We start from the raw sequence: 9,857 nt of genomic DNA, 5'->3' as shown, positions 1-9,857 counted from the left end.
GTTGAAATATCAACTGTAAATATTTTTTGATTGGAGTCGTTTTGTTATGAATGCAACTATATTGTTAAAAATTAAAATCATAATTTTTGGGTGGAAAATTCGATTATTCACTTAAAGTTGAAGTACTTAGTAAAAAAAGTTAATTTTTTCTTATTAAGGATTCATAATTATAGTTGAACATTCAACTATTTGCTTTCAAATGAACTTTTTTGTTAAAAATTTTACTGTTTTGTAAAAAATGAATCTTTTGTGCGTTAAATGTGAAAAATTTGATAGAAAGTTAAACTGTTGGATCGACAATTAAAATTTTGGTTGAAAAATCATATTTCTGAGTTAAGAATTCAGCTTTTTTGTAGATAATACTCTTTTTGACTTTAAAATTAAACAATTTCGTTAAGAGTTCATGTATTTTGTAAAAAATTGACCTTCTTTCTTAGAAATTTAATCCTTTTGGTTGAAAATGTATCATTTAACAACTTTGTTGAAAATTTATTTTTTTGGTTAAAAAATTTTTTTTATCTGAAAATTTAACTATTCTAGGATTGACTAAAAATTAATCGTTTTTATCTGGAAATTGAACTATTCCATTTTTGGTTGAAACTTTATCGTGTACATTCTATTAGTTAAAATACCAATTATTAGATAGACAATTAATTAATCTTATTAAAGAGCAAACTTTTGGGTTGAAAATTGATATATTTTGTTAATTATATTTTTTCCTAAAATTAAAAAAACTGCAAAATAAAAAAATTGCCTTAAAATCGTCCTAATTCTTTTTCTTTTTTTTCAATTTTTTAGAATCTTTTCAAATACTTACTTAAAATTAATTTTTCAAAATAAAAAATCATTTTCAATTTTCTTAGCAATCACAACAATTTCTGTTATTCTTTTTAAATATTTAACAATTCTCAAAAAACTTAATTTTTTTTAATCTGCAAAAATCTGCGTCGTGTTTCTAATTATTTTAAATAATTTCAAGTTTTAAATTAATTCCGAATCTTTTTTTAAATTAAAACGGTAGCGTTTAAACTTAAAATTTAGCTCATTACAAATTTAACAGTTCATTGTTTTAAATTGTTTTAAATTGCGCACCTTCGAGTTTTCAAATTCAGAAGAGGAGAAATGGCTTGCGCACGCAAGCCAGTCATTTACATCGTCTCGTACTATATTCACTATATTCAGGGCTGTTCTGCCCTTTTGTACGATGATCGGATCGACGTACATCCGACGGTTTCACCCCGAGTCTACGAAATCCTAAAAATTGTAATCGATTTAAATGACTTATTTAAAAATGCATTTATTTATATTCCCTTTAACAGATAATTTATTTTACATCTATATGATGTCGTATAATCACAAAAAAATTAAAGTTAAATTTAGTTGCATGTAAAATTTCCCGCTGTTAAAGTTTATATGCTATTTGGAGAAAGTTTATCTTACGGTGAAATACATAAAAGCTGTCGTCTGCTACGGCGTCCTTAGCAGCAACGGGAAAACAGAAAAGTATGAGAGAATTCGAGCTATAGATCGGGACAACAGATTTAAAACAACAAAGAAAAAAGAAAAGTTAAAATTTGATGAAGGTGAGACTTTCAACAGTTAAAAATTAAAGATATTTCGGCGAAACCTGTGCAGAAATCGCCCGATTTCAAACGTAATACCGATCTGGCCCCGATCGGATTTCCTGGTCTGGCCCTGATCAGTAGAACTCTGTGGCTCATACCTGGGCCAGACCGATTTCCCACTGAAGCGCCATCTCCACGCGCTCGCAGAACTACTCTCTAATTTTTTCATGTAATCCGGTCAGTTTGGGCGTTAATATCTCAAAGAAAAAAATAGTAAAAAAAAAACTGTATATTCTATGCCATTGTGTCTTTATTTTTTCGTCGATTTCATGCTTAATGGTTATTGTGCAAAAATGTGGTGAGGAGCTGTCATCATTTATTTGCCGAAAAGCACCGAAATAACGCACGTCGAGAACATAGGTCAACTTTGAGAAGCTCCTGTGTCGTTAAATTTGCCTAGAAAATTTCGATTTTTTTTTATTTATTCTTCAAAGCCTTAACAACTTCTATCTTTTTCAAAAATTAAATATTTTCATAAGCGTGGCTATAAAGTAGTTTCCAAGAAAAACAATTATCTTCAATACTATTGCACCTACCGCAGCGAGCCAAAGCTTTTGATGTTTGCAAAAGGATAAGAATTAACACCATATAACTAGATTGCATAAAAACTATATTTAATAGAAATAATAAATATTTTAAGTGCTGGCGTATTTTAACTAAAATACAATAGCTCCTTTCTGTAAGCGATAGTGCCGCCTCTCTTGTTTGCCACTCAGCGGGGTTTTGAAAGCAGGGTCGTATCTACTCTGGGCGCACTCTAAGTGCATATGTTATCAACTATCCGAATAATATGAAATTAAAATTACACATATCAATACGAAAAATACGTGAAAATAGAAAATAAATATTTTTTAAAATAAAAATCAATAATAATTTGTAGGTTTATGCATTTCTTGCAAAGTTTTCTAAATATTTAATACTCAATAATTGCAAGACGCGATCCCTTCTGGAAAAAGGCAGATATGTAAGGGAAAACTCGAGAGCCTTGTTGTAATATTAATATTGAAAATAAAAAATAACAATGTGAACAAAACACAGAACTTTTTGAAATAACAGTTGCTGCATTCTCAAGTGAAGATGATATGAAACGAAATATGGAATAGTTATTTTTCATTCAAAAAATTCATTTTTAGCTACAAAAAATAAATATTTTAAAGAGAATAGTTGTTAAATTAAAGAAAGGCATTTTCAACTAAAATAATGAATTATCAGAAGAAAATTATTATAAATATATAAACATTTATTAAAAATTGTTGCATAATATTAAAAAAATATTAAACATTCGGTGTCGAGTCATTTTCCAAACGGCGAGACATCCCGTGTAGTAATTTCTAAAGGGCTCTAGTGGGGCTTTGGCTAGTTTCCCCTATCTCTAGTTGGTCTCTAGTACTATCATGCTACTGGCACTCAGTACTTTTATCCGTATGTCATCATAGGACTGTATACACTGTTAGAAAAATCTGCATGAGACTTAATATATATGTATCGCAATGTGAGCGAAAACTCAACCTGCTTTTATTTCTTTAAATCTTGTCAAATATTCTCAATGAAATTAATAATCTAGAATTCGTAGACTCAGTTGTTATTCATAATGAAATTGCAATGTATGAGTAAATTTCTTCCTAATTTAGCTCTAAATGGTCCAAATTTAAGGGGAATACAATTACTCATAGGTTAAGTCTGTTATTTATTTGCTTAATTGAAATTTTCGACTTGAAATCCAATTTTATTTTTGGTTAACAGGAAGAGGGTATCATGGTTTATTATTTATAATCGAAAATTACAGCTACACTTATTTTGAATTTGTGAAAAATGGAATTATATGATTTTTCTTGTAAGTGATTAACAGGAATGTATATGAAATTTAATATACGCGTTCTTAATGGCGATTTCATATACTTCATATATTAATTTTAATACACATGGGTATATTAAATTTAATATTATTTTTAACAGTGTGCCATCCGAATATCATTTATAATTTAAAACATTGTAATTTGATTTATACATAAAGCCTAATTTTAAAACCCACTACCACTATACTCTAAGGATATGACAAGAAAGTTGTTACATATTTTTAACATTATATTACAAATAGAACTTCTGCAGCTACGGCGTATCAAACACCAACACCTATATCTAAATCTTTCGCTTAGTAGTCGGGAGTCTTAACCATTACGCTAAACCTGTGAGTTGAAATTCGATGAAAAAGCCATCCTCATAACCGACAGCTTGAAAAAGTTAAGACACCAAAATTTAAACTCACTTTTTCTAATTAAATATTAATTATTACACGATATTACGTACATGTAAAATATACAAACTTTTAACAGGGATATCAACAAAATCATTTTTAAGTTAATAAATAAAATCTTTAATAATTAGTATTATTTAATAATAATAATTATTATAAAGTTATTATGATTAATAATAATAATAATTAAATCTTCGTGTAGTATTTCGTTTTTTTCCTATTATAGATTACTTTACAACTTTTTACAATGACCGAAAATGTAATTTTTTATGAACATTCACAGTTTTTAACGACTAAACTTAGAAATTTGATCATGAACTTTCAAAATTTTTTAATAACCAAATTTTTCTAGCTTTTGTGTAAGGTTTGCGTTTTTGGTGTTTTAAACCATTTTACAACGTTTCAGGTTGACATAGAGTGTAATTTTGTCTGAAATTAGTACTTAGTACGTATGTATGGCGAACAATTTTCGAGTTAAAAAAGGTTAATGATTAATCCTTTACTAAGTTTAAAAGAAAAAAAATCCCCTCCACAAAAATATAATTATTAAGAACAATGCAAAGTGATACATATCAGCGCTGATAGGGCAGGGTGCAGATGTATTATGTACGCGCTATACAGCCCTGAACTGAGGAACCAGAAGCTGCGTGCAAGTATCCCTACTTTCTCATTATTTATCGAACGTTTTCATATGGTGTTAATTCTTATCCCTTTGCAAAAATTAATAGCTTTGGCTCGTTGCGGTAGGTGCAATAGTATTGAAGATAATTTTTTCTTGGAAACTACTTTATAGCCACGCTTATAAAAATATTTAATTTTTGAAAAAGATAGAAGTTGTGAAGGCTTTGAAGAATAAATTTTAAAAACATCGAAATTTTCTGGGCAAATTTGACGATACAGGAGCTTCTCAAACTTGACCTATGTTCTCGACGTTCATTATTTCGGTGCTTTTCGGCAAATAAATGATGACAGTTCCTCAACACATTTTTGCACAATAACCATTAAGCATGCAATCGACGAAAAAATAAAGACACAATAGCATAAAATACACAGCTTTTTTATACTATTTTTTTTTTCATTGAGATATTAATGCCCAAACTGACCGGACTACATGAAAAAATTAGAGAGTAGTGATGCTTGAGGTTTTCTGATAGTGCAGTGAAATTTGTATACATACTACTCGTTTCTAATATTCTACAATGATTAAAAATGCATAAGGCGAGTAAGCCATGTGCTCGGTTTCAGGTAAATTAGTATGTTTATCCTTAGATGAGTCAAATGAAGTTCAATATAGAAATTTAAAGCAACTTCAATTTAGAAATTAAAACCAAAAATATATTACAAAATACTTAAATAGTTTATCATACACAAATGATGGCTGTTATATTCGATTTTAATATTATTTTATTTAAGAATCCCTTTTAATTAAGAATAAAAAAAATAAATTAATATGGGTCTGAACGGGGCGAGGCATGGTTATCTCTGGGTGCAGCACTTGGGCCCCGATCGGGCATTGCGTTTCATTTCGAGTCTGGCCCCATCTAGATAGCCTGATTTTGGCCAAATTCTGCCTGATCTGTCCCCGATCAGATCCAAATTATAATTTCTACACGGGCATGTGTCTTAAAATTAATAAATCAAGCAAATGAAATCGCCATTAAGGACGCGTATATTAAATTTCATATACATTTATTTCAATCACCTAAAAGAAAAATCATATAATTTAATTTTTTACAAATTAGAAATAATTTTGGCTGCGATTTCTTATTCCTAATAATAAAACATAATACCTTCTTTCTGTTAACCAAAAATAAAATTGGATTTCAAGTCGAAAAGATCAATTAAGCAAATAAAGAACAGACTTTACCTACAATTAACTGTATTCGCCTTGAATTTTAATTATTTAGAGCGAAATTAGACAAAGAAATTACCCGTACATTGCATTTTCATTATAAATAACATCAGAGTCGACGAGTTCTATATTATTAATTTAATTTAGAATGTTTGATAAGATTTCAAAAAATGAAAGCAGGTTGAGTTTTCATGCACATTGCTATACTGGCCTGTATATTAAATTTAATACACGTGTATATTAAATTCACTACACCAATGTATGTTACAATTCAGTAGCGGTAGTACATACTTGCTTCACACACATGTATATTAAACCTCATACAGATTTTTCTAACAGTGTAAGTAAACTCGAAGCTATTGAATGGTCCTCTCCTTTCGAAGGCCACCTTAACATTTTGAATTTCCAATTAAGTTATTTTAAGTTAAAATTAAAGTACTACAGGCACGAAAAGAAGAGGTTACAGACTACAAAATTTAATTATACTTTTGAGAAACGTAAGATTATTGTATATTGTATCAGTTTCGAGGAAAAGGTTTGTTTTTTATGAAAAAATGGATAATAACCAGAAATTTTGTAATTAACAGTTTTATATTCTTGAAAGAAAATGTCGTCTATAAAACTTCTTAAAAAATTAGAAAAAGTTTTGTCGCAAAAATCTTCCCTACAACTTCCTATGATGTACGATTTATTAACATTTTACTGTAAATAAATTCAATATTCTGTCAATTGCATTACTTCTTGAAAAATTCGAGAAGGTGGTTGTAGACAATATTTTCGCCAAAAATTGAGCTATCATTATTATACCGTTTTATTTTTTCAAGTCTGTTAAGAAGCAATATAGACCAAACAACTTTTAAACAAAAATTTAAAATTTTGGAATTAAATATTTCTGGTTATTTTAAATATTATTTACAGAATATGCATTTTATGAATGTTTATTATTATTTATTAATTTCGACCTGATGGAAATTTTTATAAGTTGAAATGTCATTGTTTATGATAAAAAAGAAAAATAACTTTGTTTAGCATTTTAAACTTCGCGCGAAACCAATTAGTTGCCGAATGCGACGAATGCGCAGTTGAGTAACTAGCTCTTCTTGGAATCCCTATACACAGTTTGGCATGATAGTGTTTGGTGCCTCCGAACACGTGGCTTACTCGCCTTATGTGTTTTTAATCATTGATAGAATATTATAAACGATTAGTAAGTATACAAATTTCACTGCACTATCAGAAAACATCAAGCAGCACTAATTCTGCGAGCGCATAGAGATGGCGTTTCAGTAGGAAATCGGTCTGTCCCGGTCGGGCTCAGGTATTGGCCACAGAGTTCTACCGATCACGGCCAGATCGAGAAATCCTATTGAGGCCAGATCAGTATTACATTTGAAATCTGGCGATTTCTGAACGGGTACTTTTTATAATTAAAGTATACACTCATCTCACGCAGCTGTACCGGCTTCGGGCCTGTTCGGCACAGCGACGGACGCTTTTGTCATATTAACACTAAGGATCGCAAATATATTCTCTGAAGCCGAGTCGTGATGTGAACAATTTCTAAACCGTTGACTGGCTGAGCGTATGACGTCAAGCGACATTTCGGGGTATGGTTAAATCAATGATACCATTTCTATCAGTGCGTGGTTATTATATTAACAACATATATCGTTGAACCAACTAAATCATTTGGTAAATAGAGTATTTGATTGATTCAATACAAAAATTTGGTTAGGCAAATGAAATATTTTGTTGGAAAACAACAAATTTGTTAGATTCAATCAAATTTTCATATATATCCAAGAAAGCAGTTATTTTTTTCGAGAAAAAATTATTCGAGCAAAAATGCGTATCTCTTGTGCTTATTTTATTTAGTAAATTCTATCAATTTTTTTATTGTGTTATGATTTTTAGGCAGACTGTTAGATTCGAGTAAAAGATACAAGATGTTTAAGCGTGCGCTGTGTGCTTACACTTTCCAGAAGCTTTGGTCGATATTGGCCTCTGGTTAACCTATGAGATCTGTTGCAGCCAGAGCTGGCATTTGGTTGGTGGGTTCTGTAAGTGACACCCGCCCACGAAACGTTATCGTACAACGGGTCTAAGTGAGGACCTCTCCTCTCCTTCACCTCTTGCTTTAACTCTCACGACCCACGCTTATATCCCCTCTTATGCCCTCTTTTCTGTTAGCGGGTCGAGTTCGCTGTGGTGTAATGTGACTTACAGTTTTGATACGGTGTCTGCTAAGTTTGATGGCGACAGTGTAATTCTATCAGTTTTTCGCAATAATGTTAGAGAAATTACACCTTTTACCTGTTATACTATACACTGTTAAAAATAGTATTAAATTTAAAATACCAATGTATATTAAAATGAATAACGCACAAGGCTATAGAATCGCCATTCAGAGCGTGATAAGTTACGTTTCATTTACATTTATGGTTATCACTGAAATCATTTCATTTTACACAGAACAAAAATAAGTTAACAGTCATTTTCGATTCCTAATAATAAAACAAGCTACCTTATTCTAGTTATCCATAAAAAATTGAATTTTATAAGTCGGAATATTTAATTACGGAAATAAACAACATACATAAACTACAATCAACTGTAATCACATTAAATATCGGCAAATTTTGGACAAAGTTCCACTTGTACGTTTAACTTAAATCATAAACAGCAATTCAATCGGCGAAATCTATATATTATTATTTGAATTGCGAATATTGGAAAAGACTTAAAGAAATGAAAACACTTTAGAGTTTTCAAGCACACTGCTATACTGACCTTTATATTAAATGTAATATAAAATGAACACCTTTTCATATTTTAATGTATATTATATTTCAAATATCGTTTCTGCAAATGACCTCGTATACATTTGTTTTAAGTTTAATACAGCTTTTTCAAACTAGTAGAGAAATCAAGCTCATTTGCTTTTTGATGAATTTGATTAGAATTCAAGGTGTGAATTTGAAACCTAGTTTGAAATTTCATCGAAAAAGATTTGTCAGTACATTCAGTTTTCCAATTTTTTGGGGTAAACCCACGTAGCACTATAAAAGTTATAAATGTGAGATAATTCAGAAAGCTCATCATTCGACTAGCCACCACTTGGTTAATATATATCTCACAAAAAATGTTTGCAATTTCGATATAGTATTGCGAATTTATCGCTAACCTTGATTAATTGTAAAATTTCTGATTTCCTATAAACGTAATTTAAGCAGGCGTTTACTTTTCAAAAGATGTGCCAAGTACAATTATGTACATGAATTCCTGAATCAAGGTTGGCTAAGCCTACGTGGAAAAATTTTCTGCCGCTGGCCTGGTCCAGAGCAGTCCGCCAGGCATGCAGCCCTGGATCTGACCAGACGAGCAGTCCTGGTCCTAGTCAAAAGTGTGACATAAATGTGTGATAGTTTGTAACACTTGATCGAAGAAAACTAGCAGTGTATCAGTGAGATCAGAGTCAATACGTAACTACTATCGGCGAGAAAATTCGAGTCCTCTGGCTTTGACGTTAAATAAGTATGTGAAGAAAAAATGGTAGGTTAATGAAAGAGGTATCATTTTAAAGGTGCAAATGTTGTACGTTAATGCCGAAAAGTAATATTCCAAAAAATTATTTTTAGCTTACAGATCTCAAAATACGATGAAAAGTGAGGAAATTTGATAGCTTTCATGAACAGTGAACTTTGAAGAATAGTTTTTTATTGAAAAAATAATAGAAAAATTCTGAAAAAATTCATGGTGGTACATTAAACATTTCTGAACAGATTGGAGGTAGTGAGTTGAACTATCTGCAATAATTTACAATTTGAAGGAAGTATGTGCTTCTTATTGTCTCCGTACAAATTGAGATATTTGAAGTCAGTTTTTTATACAGGAAAGCAAGTGCGAAAGCCCAGAGCATGGTGCCGTTTTTTCAGGGGATCGTCCTCGGTTTTCTTCAACCCGATCTACCCAACTTGTGCCTCCGAGCCTCACCCTGGCCTTTAAACCAGTGGTCGGCAAACTATTTGCTTAATTTTCAGGTATGGTCAGGCTCCACCCGACTTAATTTTTTCTACTACTTTTCGGTCTATTCATGTACCTTAGTGCGAGTTAGCTTACTCCAGCA

The sequence above is a fragment of the Belonocnema kinseyi genome, chromosome 4 (genome assembly GCF_010883055.1).
Source record: "Belonocnema kinseyi isolate 2016_QV_RU_SX_M_011 chromosome 4, B_treatae_v1, whole genome shotgun sequence".
NCBI lineage: Eukaryota > Metazoa > Arthropoda > Insecta > Hymenoptera > Cynipidae > Belonocnema > Belonocnema kinseyi.
Note: the sequence above shows the minus strand (reverse complement) of the source record.